Source organism: Schistocerca nitens, chromosome 9, assembly GCF_023898315.1.
Source record: "Schistocerca nitens isolate TAMUIC-IGC-003100 chromosome 9, iqSchNite1.1, whole genome shotgun sequence".
Taxonomy (NCBI): Eukaryota; Metazoa; Arthropoda; class Insecta; order Orthoptera; family Acrididae; genus Schistocerca; species Schistocerca nitens.
The window spans coordinates 252,134,455-252,150,360 of NC_064622.1; positions in this window are offsets into that span (position 1 = coordinate 252,134,455).

Genomic DNA, 15,906 nt, shown 5'->3' on the forward strand with positions numbered 1-15,906 from the left:
TATACATTTTTGTCTTTCTGGATCTAAGAATTCTTCCGAAATATTTGCTGTAAAGTTCTAATTGAGTAAGAACTCAACCGCGTATTCCTTCATCGTTATTTAACATTTACAGCTTTTTCTCTGACTGAAAGCCAAGTACTTGCACAAGCTGTTCACTTGTGGCTAGCTCTTCAATTAAAAACCCCTAGGGGTATTAGACTGGTGGTATCGATACTTACTGTCGCCTGTAGGCCCACCTAACACCGATCCGAAACCTCGTTTCTCGACTTTTTAGTTTCGACATTGAGAGTCGTCTGTCTCTTTGTTGTTAATATTCTTTCACTGTGTATTGATAGATTTTAAATCCGTTTTAGTTGCACTCAACAATCTTGAGGCTATACTTGTATTCTCTGTTGCCATTTACCAACTTAGCTTTATCTCGATCATAGTGGTTTACACCTCTCGTTCCAAGAACTCCATGAACCATGGACCTTGCCGTTGGTGGGGAGGCTTGCGTGCCTCAGCGATACAGATGGCCGTACCGTAGGTGCAACCACAACGGATGGGTATCTGTTGAGAGGCCAGACAAACATGTGGTTCCTGAAGAGGGGCAGCAGCCTTTTCAGTAGTTGCAGGGGCAACAGTCTGGATGATTGATTGTAACATTAACCAAAACGGCCTTGCTGTGCTGGTACTGCGAACGGCAGAAAGCAAGGGGAAACTACAGCCGTAATTTTTCCCGAGGACATGCAGCTTTACTGTATGATTAAATGATGATGGCGTCCTCTTGGGTAAAATATTCCGGAGGTAAAATAGTCCCCCATTCGGATCTCCGGGCGGGGACTACTTAAGAGGACGTCGTTATCAGGAGAAAGAAAACTGGCATTCTACGGATCGGAGCGTGGAATGTCAGATCCCTTAATCGGGCAGGTAGGTTAGAAAATTTAAAAAGGGAAATGGATAGGTTAAAGTTAGATATAGTGGGAATTAGTGAAGTTCGGTGGCAGGAGGAACAAGACTTTTGGTCAGGTGATTACAGGGTTATAAATACAAAATCAAATAGGGGTGATGCAGGAGTAGGTTTAATAATGACTAAAAAAATAGGAGTGCGGGTTAGCTACTACAAACAGCATAGTGAACGCATTATTGTGGCCAAGATAGACACAAAGCCCATGCCTACTACAGTAGTACAAGTTTATATGCCAACTAGCTCTGCAGATGATGAAGAAATTGATGAAATATATGACGAGATAAAAGCAATTATTCAGGTAGTGAAGGGAGACGAAAATTTAATAGTCATGGGTGACTGGAATTCGTCAGTAGGAAAAGGGAGAGAAGGAAACATAGTAGGTGAATATGGATTGGGGGGAAGAAATGAAAGAGGAAGCCGCCTTGTAGAATTTTGCACAGAGCATAACTTAATCATAGCTAACACTTGGTTCAAGAATCATAAAAGAAGGTTGTATACCTGGAAGAATTCTGGAGATACTAAAAGGTATCAGATAGATTATATAATGGTAAGACAGAGATTTAGGAACCAGGATTTAAATTGTAAGACATTTCCAGGGGCAGATGTGGATTCTGACCACAATCTATTGTTTATGAACTGCAGATTGAAACTGAAGAAACTGCAAAAAAGTGGGAATTTAAGGAGATGGGACCTGGATAAACTGAAAGAACCAGAGGTTGTAGAGAGTTTCAGGGAGAGCATAAGGGAACAATTGACAGGAATGGGGGAAAGAAATACAATAGAAGAAGAATGGGTAGCTCTGAGGGATGAAGTAGTGAAGGCAGCAGAGGATCAAGAAGGTAAAAAGACGAGGGCTAATAGAAATCCTTGGGTAACAGAAGAAATATTGAATTTAATTGATGACAGGAGAAAATATAAAAATGCAGTAAATGAAGCAGGCAAAAAGGAATACAAACGTCTCAAAAATGAGATCGATAGGAAGTGCAAAATGGCTAAGCAGGGATGGCTAGAGGACAAATGTAAGGATGTAGAGGCTTGTCTCACTAGGGGTAAGATAGATACTGCCTACAGGAAAATTAAAGATACCTTTGGAGAGAAGAGAACCACTTGTATGAATATCAAGAGCTCAGATGGCAACCCAGTTCTAAGCAAAGAAGGGAAAGCAGAAAGGTGGAAGGAGTATATAGAGGGTTTATACAAGGGCGAAGTACTTGAGGACAATATTATGGAAATGGAAGAGGATGTAGATGAAGATGAAATGGGAGATAAGATACTGCGTGAAGAGTTTGACAGAGCACTGAAAGACCTGAGTCGAAACAAGGCCCCGGGAATACACAACATTCCATTAGAACTACTGATGGCCTTGGGAGAGCCAGTCCTGACAAAACTCTACCATCTGGTGAGCAAGATGTATGAGACAGGCGAAATACCCACAGACTTCAAGAAGAATGTAATAATTCCAATCCTAAAGAAAGCAGGTGTTGACAGATGTGAAAATTACCGAACTATCAGTTTAATAAGTCACAGCTGCAAAATACTAACGCGAATTCTTTACAGACGAATGGAAAAACTGGTAGAAGCGGACCTCGGGGAAGATCAGTTTGGATTCCGTAGAAATGTTGGAACACGTGAGGCAATACTAACCTTACGACTTATCTTAGAAGAAAGATTAAGAAAAGGCAAACCTTCGTTTCTAGCATTTGTAGACTTAGAGAAAGCTTTTGACAACGTTAACTGGAATACTCTCTTTCAAATTCTGAAGGTGGCAGGGGTAAAATACAAGGAGCGAAAGGCTATTAACAATTTGTACAGAAACCAGATGGCAGTTGTAAGAGTCGAGGGGCATGAAAGGGAAGCAATGGTTGGGAAAGGAGTGAGACAGGGTTGTAGCCTATCCCCGATGTTATTCAATCTGTATATTGAGCAAGCAGTAAAGGAAACAAAAGAAAAATTTGGAGTAGGTATTAAAATTCATGGAGAAGAAGTAAAAACATTGAGGTTCGCCGATGACATTGTAATTCTGTCAGAGACAGCAAAGGACTTGGAAAAGCAGTTGAACGGAATGGACAGTGTCTTGAAAGGAGGATATAAGATGAACATCAACAAAAGCAAAACGAGGATAATGGAATGTAGACAAATTAAATCGGGTGATGCTGAGGGGATTAAATTAGGAAATGAGACACTTAAAGTAGTAAAGGAGTTTTGCTATTTAGGGAGTAAAATAACTGATGATGGTCGAAGTAGAGAGGATATAAAATGTAGACTGGCAATGGCAAGGAAATCGTTTCTGAAGAAGAGAAATTTGTTAACATCGAGTATAGATTTAAGTTTCTGAAAGTATTTGTATGGAGTGTAGCCATGTATGGAAGTGAAACATGGACGATAAATAGTTTGGACAAGAAGAGAATAGAAGCTTTCGAAATGTGGTGCTACAGAAGAATGCTGAAGATAAGGTGGGTAGATCACGTAACTAATGAGGAGGTATTCAAAAAATGGTTCGAATGGCTCTGAGCACTATGGGACTCAACTGCTGAGGTCATAAGTCCCCTAGAACTTAGAACTACTTAAACCTAACTAACCTAAGGACAACACACACATCCATGCCCGAGGCAGGATTCGAACCTGCGACCGTGGCGGTCGCGCGGTTCCAGACTGTAGCGCCAGAACCGCTCGGCCACCAGCGGCCGGCGAGGAGGTATTGAATAGGATTGGGGAGAAGAGAAGTTTGTGGCACAACTTGACTAGAAGAAGGGATCGGTTGGTAGGACATGTTCTGAGGCATCAAGGGATCACTAATTTAGCATTGGAGGGCAGCGTGGAGGGTAAAAATCGTAGAGGGAGACCAAGAGATGAATACACTAAGCAGATTCAGAAGGATGTAGGTTGCAGTAGGTACTGGGAGATGAAGCAGCTTGCACAGGATAGTGTAGCATGGAGAGCTGCATCAAACCAGTCTCAGGACTGAAGACCACAACAACAACAGTGGTTTACAAATTCGTTTTTTTTTCCCTTTATTTTTAATTTTTTGTTGTTGCTAAAAATACACCTAACATAGGATATGGTGAATTTTCATGTTGTTTCGTTTCCCAGTTCCAACGTCGTCATTATGACATTAATGGTCTTTTATTGCATATCTGAAATGACAGTCTTCCGGCATCGTCGAAAAAATATAATTGCTTATTTACCGCTATTAGTCATTTTCGGATGTTATGTAATTGTAAAATGGTGTCGTTGCACCAACATGTAAAGAGCAATCGTAAGTTTTACGAGAATTAGTATATACGCACACATGACTAATTGTAGTCGATGGGTAATTTTCTGCGGCTATGGTATCTGTCCGGACGAAAGTAATAGTACCTAATTCTCACTGCTCAAGACATATAGAGAGACAACATATTAAACAGCAGCATTATTTTTCTAGGACTGTTCGGTGTGAAATACACTTCCGTGCTGAGGAAATGAAATTTTTATTTAACAGGAATATGCATATATCTCATTGGCATCCGTTCTGTCGGACATGGGTTAACTGACGAGGGACGCTACATTGCGGGGTGCGATAATCTAGAAATTTGAGTCTCTCAGGGACCGTGTCCGGATGACCGAAGCGATAACGGAAACCGTTCATGAGATGCTGTATACATGGTTTCGATTCCTGGTCTGGCACAAATTTTCAGCTTTCGCCAGTGTATTTCCACAAGGCCATATGGGGCTCGAAGTCATAAATTCCCAAACATCCTTTGCCTTTCTTTCCCCATTCCCTTTTTCATATAAATATCAGACATACGTTGGTACTGTGGCAGGAAATTCAACCCAACGTCACAAACCAAAATGGAAACTGTTTCACTTAAATCACGTAAGGCACAAAACGAAGCAATTCAATAACTGGTGGGCCCTCCGTGGGCCTGCATTGCTGCCCCACATCTTCGAGACATATTTCTGAGAAGTGTGAAAACATTTTCTTGTGTAACTTTTTTAAAAAAAATTTCCAGTCGTCAGTAAGAATCTCTGCAAGTTGTTTAAGACACTGAGGTACTACAGACCGGGCCCAGGATTTCTGTCCAGCATATCCCAGACATTCTCAGTAAGACTAGGCCATGACTCAGAGCAGGCCAGTCTAATTTTTGAACGCGAGGTCATGTACTGTTTCCATGGTGGCTGCTGCTGAATGCGCTCTCACATTGTCATATTACAGCATAAACTGGGTATTCATTACAACTGCAGTTTGCATAACATGGTCCAGCACGATTTCGTTGATGTACCTCTGAGCATTAAGTCGCCTTCTGGGTATCTGAACGTCAGATCGGCCATCAGCAGTGATGCCACTGCACATTATCACTAGGCTGGAGCCAAATCTGATCATTTCCTGGACTGCTGCTTTATTATAACTTTCCTCCCGACGGTGATATACAAGTATACGTCCGTCGCACCATGTTACACGAAAGCGGGACTCGTCTGTGAACAACAGTAACGCATCTACAGGTGTTTATGTTCCTCAGCAACTGGAAGTCGATCTCTCATATGCCGAGCACTTAATAGACGGACTTGAAGAGGTCTTCTTGGTGTTAAACCGGCCTCTCGAAGTCTACTGCGTATTGTAACATCAATGACACTGCAACAAGTTTCTGCTCTCACATGTTTTTATGGGCACCGGTAAGACACTGTGTACCTGCGAGGGAACAATTAAACACATATCAGTCGTCTCTGGTTGATGTTAACACCCATACGATTACTATGAAACTTTGGTCGGATGTTTTGTGCGTACCTATCATTCATGACGATGTAAGCGGGTAACACAGAAGATTAACTCAGGAAAGTATGCAGCAGGTTTAATCATTATTTGTATAGAAATATTTTTGGTGGTAATGCCCCAACAATACTTATGAAGTGGAAGTAGGAGTGTGAAGACGTTATATTTGAAACTATTTGATAACGACCGATTTTAGTACCATATCCATAGTTATCTAGGTCAGTAGAGTTAATGGTGACTGACATGATGTTTCACCCATAAAGTGTCAAGACAGTGACGTACGAGCAGATATCTGTAGCTGCTGGAACCATTTCTAGCAATCTTAGCAGACTTATCAGTTGCTACCTGAAAAAAAAATATTGTAACAGTAAGACACCACTAGAACCTCTACAGCTGAAGATAGGGGTGTAAAGAGGTGACGTGAAATCACAATTCTGTAACACACGGAAAATTTTCCGTCTATCATTATATACATTTCACCCATTACATGAATGGAAGAAATGGAGAGTAAGATACTCCTACTGCCACTAGGGGTAACTGTTGGTATTTCTTTCCTGCAGTTAGTTGACTTGGTGGCGATTTAAAATTATGGAGTGCAATCTGTCTCTTATTTGCGTTGTTGAATGTATCAGTCACACCGTGAGAATGAGCGGAGCAGTGAGCCAATAATTATGCCAGTGTGTTTTGAGGAAAAGATGATGCGAGATACATTTAACGCCCTCTCTAGACTCACATGGTATAAAACAGCAGAGAATAAGTCTATCACCAACGACAGTCCTTTTTCTCGATAGAACAAACACTTACTAGCGGAATTACAAATTTCCTCAGAACTGAGATGAAACTGAGGGGCGAGATTCGCTACAGAAAAGGGTCCAATATTTCCACAAATTTGTTCGTAGTGTTTTCAATATATGTGAAATATATGTACGTGTAAAAAATATGTGAAGTATGCACATGCTCACACAACAACTCACGAAAGTTTCATCGTAATCAGATAAATGGTGTAAGACATAAAAGACAAATAAACAGGCAACAAACATACTGAAAATATTAATTTTTAAATTTTACATTTAATTTCACGTGTACTTACCATTTAAAGAGTCAGCTGTACTATACCAAAGACAATCAGTTTTCTCTTTATGTTTCCGTAAATAGTTTAATGTAAATGTTTTCTCTGCTAATGACATAATTTATGCTAAGACACTTATGTTTAATGTTCATTCGGCACAAATAAATTTGTGTGCTTTGTATATGCGTAAGAAAGGAAAACAGGGGTTGTAGCACAGGCCTGGCACATGAGATGTGTAGTGAAACAGACATTTTGCTTGTCAGCAGAGGGCTGCTCATGGCGTTGGTGCGGCGTATCTCATGTAAAGGGTGTTAATAAATAGAGGATGACATGGAGTCAGATTATGAGTCCAAGTGTTTCTCTCTATCGGACAGTACAGCCATGTGCATCAGTTTATACTCCTAGAGCACCCCACAGGGTAGCTGGAAATTCAGCAAGACAATGCACCAACTCATTGATCCCAAATCGTTTCACGAAAACTCCACTTACGTGAAGGTACTTCTGCCCTCCGCATATGGTGATGTAACATGAATCCTTTGGATCTCTTTTGGATGCCACAAGGCGGGAGGGGCGCGCCTTCGACCCAGCTCCACATGGTTTCCAAACTTTATAGTGACTCTTATAATTCATACCACAGAGCCGGCCCTTTGGCCGAGTGGTTCTAGGCGCTTCAGTCTGGAACCGCACTGCTGCTACGGTCGCAGGTTCGAATTCTGCCTTGGGCATGGATGTATGTGCTGTCCTTAGGTTAGTTAGGTTCAAGTCTAGGCTCAGTCTAGGGGACTGATGACCTCAGACGTTAAGTTCAAAAATGGTTCAAATGGCTCTGAGCACTATGCGACTTAACTTCTGAGGTCATCAGTCGCCTACAACTTAGAACTACTTAAACCTAACTAACCTAAGGACATCACACACATCCATGCCCGAGGCAGGATTCGAACATGCGACCGGAGCGTTACCTCGGCTCCAGACTGTAGCGCCTAGAACAGCACGGCCACTCCGGCCGGCCAGATGTTAAGTCCCATAGTGCTTAGAGCCATCTGAACCATACCACAGAGAGTCGCCGCCATCAGTATAGAGACTGGAGACGATGCTCATTACTTGGTATTCAGTCGTTGATAAGTGTAAAGCAGTTTCGCAAGTCTGTCTAAAATTAGCAACCAGGAATGCCGTATGTACCGGTCTTCCGTGACTTAAGCGGCGAGGCGGATTTCTAAAACGGTACAGACCGTCGCCGCCGACGAACGCGTCCGAGCCGGAGTGACGAAACATCGGACTCCTGTGAATGCAGGCATCACCGCACCGCACTGACACGTTTCCGCATTCTGACATTTAGACAGGCAGTGGGGGAGAGAGACGGAGACAGAGAGCGCGGCGACCTCCGACCCCCGACTGCTGCGGGTGCTCATCTGCGACGGCAGATCCCACGGGTGGTCTTTATCCGCGTCATCGCCGTCGCTGAGGCGCCGTGATGCAGATCTAGCACCGCCTCCGGATGTGACGTGTCCCCGGCGGGCGACGGCGCGCAGATCTGGGGCAGGCGAGGTCGCCGCGCGCATACGTGGTAGGTCGCCGCCAGCAGGTGTCAGCCGGGTCGAAGACCTGGCGCGGCGCGCGTTGCCCAACCGTTTGTGCGGCGCTTCTTGTGCCGTCTCCTCGCCGCACAGTGCCCACACCTCACACCCGCCACTCCTTTTGCTCTCTCTAGAGACACTAACTGGACAGACAGGTCGAAAGCGAAAGTAATTTCACTCTACAGCACAGCACCTTCGTTTTCGTATTGGAGCCCACATCCATTGGCAGCTGCGTCTCAATGGACTACGACCCGTATATACAGCTGACCTTTCAAATTGCAACACCATGGAGGGTAGCCAAGAAAAATAAGTTTACCTTTTGTGCGAAGATAGAATTATAGGAATGTGATTAAACTTTTAGGTGATGTGATTGCAGGTAAGGGGCGAAATTCAGTACAGAGAGCTATAAGGCCTGAAAACAACAATAGCTATTTCTCTACTGGGTATTACACCGAACCAAGACTGGATGAAAGGTATTGTAAGTCATTCCTTGCTGCCTTCACTCTATGCTAGAGTTCATCAACTGTATTGGCTCGTTAGTGGAGACGTGCAAGTCCTGTGATTCGCAACCTTTTGGAGACCATTACACCGACATGCGGACCGTAAAAACGTCCCCTCAGTGATTTGCTTCATACTGACAGGGTATGTAGTAGCACAGCTAGGACTTCACCATACAGGGTTCAAATGATTCAAATGGCTCTGAGCACTATGGGACTTAACTTCTGAGGTCACCAGTCCCCTGGAACTTACAACTACTTAAACCTAACTAACCTAAGGACATCACACACATCCATGCCCAAGGCAGGATTCGAACCTACGACCGTAGCGGTCGCACGGTTCCAGACTGTAGCGCCTAGAACCGCTCGGCCACAGCAGCCGGCTCACCATACAGGGGATAGGCCAAATAATTTGCACGCCTGTACTTACTTGGGAATAATAATAATGACCTTACGGCTTTCGTGGCCGGGAGACCCCTCGCGGGGCAGTTCGGCGGCCGCTCCAGAGGTCCTTAACGCCACTACGGTGACTTGCGAGTGAATGAGGATGAAATGATGATGAAAACCACACAACACCCAGTCATCTCGAGGCAGAGAAAATCCCCGAGCCCGCCGGGAATCGAACCCGGGACCCCGTTCGCGGGAAGCGAGAACGCTACCGCAAGACCACGAGCCGCGGACTGCTTGGGAATGGTTTATTGATAAGGGGCTGCACCCCCATTTACCCGCGAATACAACTGCGATTCTTCTTGAAATACTGCCATATAATGATTGTATAGTCTCCAGTGGAATGTTATGCCATTCTTCGATCAGAATTCCTTCTAACTCTTGTAGTGACGAGGAAAGCTGATCTGCTCCGGAGTCTGCTCTCCAATACCGCCCACAAGGGACTGTGCTGGCCAGAGAAGACGCTGCAGTTCAGTGGCATGCTCCTCACGCAACGACTGTGCTTTCCTGGCTGTATGAATGGGTGCATAATCGTCCTGAAATATGGCATCATTGTAGGGGAACAACATTTGAATCATGGGATGCACCTAATCACCTAAAATGCTCCCATAATCATTGGCTGTAACACCGCCTTTGGGAGTAATGATGGGACCAGCAGGATACCATGATATGGGTGCCAACACGATCACGCTTCCATCTCCACGTTTAACTCTTAGAATAAAGCAATCAGGACTGTAGGCTTCTTTTAGCGTTCTCCAAACTCCGGCCAATACTGGAAATAACGAAAACGTTGACTCGTCGGACCATATGACGTCTTTCCACTGATCAGCCGTCCAGGACTTCCGCTACTGACTTCATGTTTTACGCTTCTTTGCATTGGTTGTCGTCACTAATGATTTCGGTATAGCAGCTCGTCCATGGCTATTCGTTTTGTGGAGTTCTCGGCGGACATTGTCGATAAATACGGGTTCTCTAAGATGGATATTGAGCTCAGTAGTCACTTTAGCCACCGTAGTTTTGTGTTGTTTTGACACAATTCGTTTAGATTTGGTTCGCCCCACTATTACGTTTACACGATGTCGTCTTTCCACGTTTTGTGTACGCCTTCACGACTGTTGAAACACTTGCTGTTGAAACATTCAATAAATTGGCTGTCTTGGTTACTGATGCTCCAGCTAATCTGACCCCCACCATCTATCCTCATTGGAACTTGCATTACACGTCGAACTCGGCCTCTCAATGCCAATACAAAGTGGGGACTGCTCGTAAGCAACCTTTACAGATGTCTAGTCAGTATAGAACACGCACAGTCCAGCGCAAAACATGCCTCATCAGCATTGGTGACCATCAAACACAACCATCCCATTACTACCACTATTCACATTATTTTGCTTATCCCCTGTATGTAAAGAGGAAAACAAATATAATGTATTGCGAATACATAGAAAGAAAGATCCTTTATTGTATGATCATATGATAGCGGAACAAACACTGGTAGCAGTTACTTCTGTATAATATCTGGGAGTATGCGTGCGAAACGATTTGAAGTGGAATGATCATATAAAATTAATTGTTGGTAAGGCGGGTGCCAGGTTGAGATTCATTTGGAGAGTCCTTAGAAAATGCAGTCCATCAACAAAGGAGGTGGCTTACAAAACACTCGTTCGACCTATACTTGAGTATTGCTCATCAGTGTGGGATCCGTACCAGATCGAGTTGACGGAGGAGGTAGAGAAGATCCAAAGAAGAGCGGTGCGTTTCGTCACAGGGTTATTTGGTAAGCGTGATAGCGTTACGGAGATGTTTAGCAATCTCAAGTGGCAGACTCGGCAAGAGAGGCGTTCTGCATCGCGGTGTACCTTGCTGTCCAAGTTTCGAGAGGGTGCGTTTCTGGATGAGGTATCGAACGTATGGCATCCCCCTACTTATACCTCACGAATGTAAAATTAGAGAGATTCGAGCGCGCACGGAAGCTTTCCGGCGGTCGTTCTTCCCGCGAACCATACGCTACTGGAACAGAAAAGGGAGGTAATGACAGTGGCACGTAAGGTGCCCTCCACCACACACCGTTGGGTGGCTTGCGGAGTATAAATGTAGATGTAGATGTAGAACAAACTCTCGACTGATTTAGAGATAATCGAGTTGGTAACTTTTAGACCTGCTTGTATGCTCCGTATGGTGGCTACTGTTCCCGGATACCGGAGCTCAACGAGTAAGCGCTCAGTTTCTTAACGTTTCATTAGCCCGAAACCTGTAGATCGAATCTCGCAGCTGACACACGTAATTCTGATAACAGATTTGCGTTGTATGGGACAAATTGGTGTGATGCTTCAGCCCGTTCTTGAATACAAACCAAGTTTGCTTTGAAATAGACACACTGAGAAAACAGTGCACAAACAAAAATTCTGCTTTCATTACTTGTGCTGTATGTAGCAATAATTTTTGCTATCCATGTTTCTATGACCAGTATCATCCTGATTCGTGCTGTGCTCCGTTGGTTACGCATTATACTTGTAGAAATGTAGGTACTACAACATTAAAGAAATGATATATTCATCTTGTGTATCCTCTCCTGTTTCCAGTCTTCTTACGGTAATCTCTTCCCCTTTTCTTTTTCAGGATGAACTTTATCAAAATATTAAATGAATCATTGAATATTGGTCGCTTGCAAAGTCATAATATTAACCCTCTTGTTAGAACAACGTGGGAGTAAACAAACATTCCAGCAGCGAGAATCGATCCAACAACTTCGCATTTTTGAAACGAAGCATTTAGTCGCTCGCCTGCAGTCTCCCTACATACTAGTAACTATAGACAGTATATAAGCACACGCAAAATTTTCAAATATGGTTTTCTCGGAGACGGTGAGAGTTGCGTCTTCCTGTTTAAGTACGCTGGAGTCCTCGTAGTGCGCTACCCATCCTGTCAATATGAATCAAATTGGTGAAGGGAAGTTCGTACGGTACACTTGCCAGTGCAATCAGATATTAGTTAGTACCCCCCAACAACTAGTTTAGGACATAGCTAAACATCAGAATTAAAAAGATTATGCCCTGAAAAGTTTGAGAGTAGACTAAATAAATGTTTGCATACTGCCGTAATTTTAAAATTGTAGCTTTGATCCAGACATATCTTAAAATATCAATAAAATGGTTTACTTTTTTAATATAATTCTAGCCGAAATCGTTCACGTTTGTGCCGTGAGGGTGCAGTATTTGCAGTCTGTGACAACTGTGTCGCCTGTAAACATTGCAGAACGTGTATTGTGTGTCATTACGAGATGGTTCGGATAAGAATAAGGTAACACTGTATGCGTCGTACAGTCGCTCTAATAGAGCAGGGAACGAGACAGGAGGACGCCACAGCGAATGTCACTGTGAGTAAATGTGGCCTCACTAATCTGGAACAAGTTTAACAGCAATTAGGAACCCTAAACACACTGCTACATGTTTATGGCGGCAGTTCCAAACAGCTACAGGACTTGAGGTGACGATAAAAACGATACGAAAGAGGCTCTATGAACAGACATTACATGCCCAGAAAGCTGTCAAGGCTCTTCCTCGAAATCCGGTTTCGAGAGGGGTTTATGTAGCATGGACACAAACCTCTCATTCTGGAGTAGACAGCAGTGGGACACAACGCTCTATTCTGATGAGACTCATATCAGTTTCCATCGCGACAATACTGATATTCGCATGTGCAGGTTACGAGAACAATGTTTATAGTCTCACTGTATCACTGAACGCCGCCCATGTTAAGGCAATTCAATCATATTTTGAAGTGTAGTCACGTATGGCCGCATGATACCCCTTGTGAGGGAGGATAACTGATGTCAAGTCCTCGGATGACCTCCATGCACCCATTGTAGCTCCATCTGGTGAACATATTGGAGTAGGATTCACGATGATGCACGTTGGTGCACGCCCCTATCATCATAATCTTGTGAACACCTTGCTACTGGCGTTTAGGATCAGTCAGATGAAATGGTGCCCATATTCTCCATATCTCAACTACATTGAGAATGCTTGGGCCACGCTGAAACAAGAGGCTTTCAGAGAGGCCGCTGTAGAGGAATGGTACTCGTATATCCCACAGGCCTTTCTGGACAATTTGGTAGGGAGTGTACCTAACAACATTCAAAAACTTCTCCCGTTTTGAGGAGGGCCAATGTTATAAAAGCTGACAGTGAGAAGAAACTGTAGTGTTTGCAGTGGAATTTCTTGTAAGATTGTTTTTGTCTTCATCAAGTGTAAATGTGCTCACCTTCTTCATATTTGTTTCCTTATGACTCTACGTGACAGAAGAAAATCACTTACGTTTCTTATGATGTCCGGTATTGACAGAAAAGGAATATTGTAAGTAGGCTGTTTAGGTTTTTTTATTGGTAACGCCACCTCTGTATGAAAATCACTGGCTGTGCTGTGTGCAGTCTGTGGCTGCTTTGCATTGTTGTAATACTCGCCATTGTAGTGTTAGGCAGCTGGCTGTGAACAGCGCGTAGCGTTGCGCAGTTGGAGGTGAGCCGCCAGCAGTGATGGATGTGGGGAGAGAGATGGCGGAGTTTTGAAATTTGTAAGACTGTCATGAACTGCTATGTATATTATGAGTCTTCAACATTATTAGGGTAAATACATTGTTTGTTCTCTATTAAAATCTTTCATTTGCTAACTATGCCTATCAGTAGTTAGTGCCTTCAGTAGTTTGAATCTTTTATTTAGCTGGCAGTAGTGGCGCTCGCTGTATTGCAGTAGTTCGAGTAACGAAGATTTTTGTGAGGTAAGTGATTTAGTGATTTGTGAAAGGTATAGTTTAATGTTAGACAGGGCCATTCTTTTGTAGGGAATTCTGAAAGTGAGATTGCGTTGCGCTAAAAAATATTGTGTGTCAGGTTAAGGACAGTCCTGTATATAATTGTTTTAAGGGGACGTTACATATGTCGACCGTTAGCCTAGGATACCTCACTGGAATCTTCTGATTTTTTTCTTGTGGTTTGTGTAATTAGTGTAGCTATTGTTTATTGCTAGCGCGTAATCATAGAGAGAATTTCCTTTGTAGTTGTAGTTTTTCATTGTTGTATGGTAAAACAGTTGTGGCATGCATGCAGATTTGCACCAAGTATTTCGCAGCTGCAATTAACTAGATATTATTTTCAGTGCTATGTTAATGTGTTCTCTTGTTTTTGCTCTTCAAATTGTGCTTTTCTGTGTTATCGTGTGAAATATTGTGACAATAATGGCGTGTGAAAAACGTAACACTAGGCTACAAAGTAAACTGAGAAATAATAGTGACGACGAGCGTAGCTTATCAGCACCACTGTGTAATGAATTAACGGATATTCAAAATAGTAATTTGGTAACTGTGCATAGGGAAATGGAGCGGGCGTCAAATAATGGTGTAGACAGCGAAACAAATAGTGAACAGGGAAGCATTATCGATCGATCGGTCGGCAACAGCTCGCCTCAGGAATCAGGAATGACAGAACACAATATTGCAAATACTGTAGACTCAGGTTTTGGGTTCTCACCGTTTTCTCAAATGAGTCAAGACACATTTTCTGCTTGTCAAAATGTGAATGTTGCCGGTGCAAATTCGCTGCCGAAAAGCACTGAGGAACATGTTTCAGACACCAGTGCACTGTTATTACAGTTAATGCAACCAATGGGACAAAATCTTAAAAAGTTAGACACAGTAGAACAAAATCTTAAAAAGTTAGACACAGTGGAACAAAATCTTAAAAAGTTAGACACAATGGAACAAAATCTTCAAAAGTTAGACACAATGGAACAAAAACTTCAAAAGTTAGACACAATGGAACAACACCAGAGACAAACACAGCAACAGTTAGACGCAATGGAACAAAATCTTCAAAAGTTAGACACCACGCTTGAACAAACACGTGAAGATTTAACTACTGAGTCACATAACATTGAATCGAAATGTCAAAAAGTCTGTAATGACGTAAAAACACAAATTTGTGAGCATTTTCAACCTATTTTTTCGCGGCATGATAATGCATTACAGAATCACGAAGCAGCCATAAAATAACTGCAAATTATTGTTCATGAAAATCATGAGACCTTGCAAGCTAAAATTGACTCAGTTGCATCTACCGATACGGTTACGCAACTTGCAAAAACTCAGGAAAACTTAAAGGACACAATAGATACGATTTCAACACAAATGGACAATCTGAAACTTGGTTCAGAAAAACATACAGAGGAAATAATTTCACTATCGGATAAAGTAGCCGAACTTTCAGATCAGTTCACTAACTTATCTACAAAGGTAGATGATGATCTGAATGACACAACACCTGTAGCCTTCACTGACACTGAAGAGTATGAACAAATTAAGAAATTCAAACAAAATCAGAATCAAATTAATACGCAACACAAAAGAGAAATCCGGGAAGTGCAAGATCAGTTGGCACAAGTAGTACAAGAATTACGTATTTCAGAGGACACTCGCGCCCCAATACGGGAAGAGGGACATAGAAATACGGAACAGGCACAAAATAATAACACAGCGCATTTCGGAAATTATGAAAGAAATTGGCAATGTGCACCGAATTTTGAGATGGAACCGCCGACACGACGTAACAATGACCGACATGCGACTCGCCG